The 1,736-nt window shown below is 37.3% G+C and overlaps 1 pseudogene; it reads right to left on the bottom strand.

Annotated features, from left to right (window-relative positions):
• Positions 1–417: 417 nt before the first annotated feature.
• LOC138444134 (olfactory receptor 4K3-like) lies at positions 418–1,355 on the bottom strand (annotated as a pseudogene).
• Between the last annotated feature and the right edge of the window lie 381 nt (positions 1,356–1,736).

Genomic DNA, 1,736 nt, shown 5'->3' with positions numbered 1-1,736 from the left:
GCTATGGACTGTAGGCTGCCAGGCTGCTCTCTCCATAGGATTCTCCAGGAAAGAATACTGGAGTGGGTTGGCATGCCCTTCAGGGAATCTTCCTGACCCAGGGATTGAACCCACACCTCTTGTGGGTTCAATTAGCACCATCCATAGAAATAAATTTTATAATTTTATAATTCTTATTATAATCACCAGGCATTTTTTTTACAATACACAAGAATATTTAGACAAATTTTTATTTTCTCCAAGTGGTAAAAATATATGTATTAGCTTTTTGAACATATTTTCTTAATGGAATAAACACAAAAAATATATCTGAGACTTCTGATAACTAACAGATATGAACATTTATAGTTTAGTTAACATGTCAAACTATGTCCAAATTAGGGAGCAAACAGTAGAATTACTGATTACATGAAAGCTTTAAAAATTGTGCTTTGTATTCTTATGCTGAATTATCAGTCGCTTTATTGCATTTTTAATTTCTTTATTTCTCAGTGTGTAAATGGTTGGATTCAAAAGAGGTGTGATTACTGTATAAAACACAGAAAGTACTTTGTCCACCCAAGTGATGCTAAGTGGCCAGAAATAGATGAAAATGCAGGGTCCAAAGAACAGCACCACCACTGTGATGTGGGAAGTACAGGTAGAGAGTGCCTTTGATGACCCTTCCTTGGAATGAAGGCAAATAGTTACCAGGATGTAGGTGTAAGAGATTAGCACGAGAATGAAGCAAGCTACAGCTAATACCACTGTCAGCATTTATCAATATTCTCAGAGTATGAGTATCCATGCAGGCTAGTTTGATCACTTCGGGAATATCACAGAAAAAACTGTCCACTATTCTGGGTCCACAGAAAGAAAGATCTAAAATCATAGCTAGTTGACTTATGGCATGTACAAAGCCAATGATCCATGATGTCAGTACTAGCCAGATGCACTTTTGTCTGTCCACAATTCTGGAGTAATGGAGTGGCTTGCAGATGGCTACACAATGGTCATAGGCCATTGACACAAGCAGTACCATCTCACCTCCTGCAAGAAAATGTATAAAGAGGATCTGACTCATGCAGCCCCCAAAGGATATGGTTTTATTATCGTTTAGGAAGTCTGTGACCAGTTTAGGAGTGGTCACTGAGGAAAGGCAGAAGTCAACAAATGAGAGATTGGCTAAGAGGAAGTACATTGGGGAATGGAGATGAGAGTCAGTGATGATTAAGAACACAACGAAAAGGTTGCCCAGGACGGTCATCAGGTAGAGTGCAGAAAATGGCAGCAAGAGGAATTTCTGGAGATTCCCTGGAATCACAGAGTCCACGAAAAATGAACTCAGATACCATGGACTGGTTTGCTTCTTCCATTTATTAAATTTCTAAAGTGACCAGAAGAGATGAACTAAGAACTTCTAGAATGGAGAGAAGAACTAAATGTTCAGGGCTTACGAACAGACAAACACTTCTCCTGTGCAAAATTTAAATCCTTGGAAATATGCTCAATTCCAAATTGAAAATAAAGATTAATTGAATCAATCTCGGCTCTCAGGAGCTAATAATGTGTAGAAAGGAAGTTTAAAAACTTCACCCAACAGAGAGAGTTCTTTGGTAATTCAAAATGAATATTCTCATAAAAATAACAATACTAATGCATTTCATAAACAATTTCTCCACTGCTTGAATCTTCCTTTTTGGCAGTAAAAGTGCATAGGTCTATAATATATTTTGAGGTTCTTTATTTTAAACTCT

Source organism: Ovis canadensis, chromosome 7, assembly GCF_042477335.2.
Source record: "Ovis canadensis isolate MfBH-ARS-UI-01 breed Bighorn chromosome 7, ARS-UI_OviCan_v2, whole genome shotgun sequence".
Lineage (NCBI taxonomy): Eukaryota > Metazoa > Chordata > Mammalia > Artiodactyla > Bovidae > Ovis > Ovis canadensis.
The sequence above is the reverse complement of the archived record's forward strand: the minus strand, read 5'-3'. Positions and strand labels throughout refer to the sequence as shown.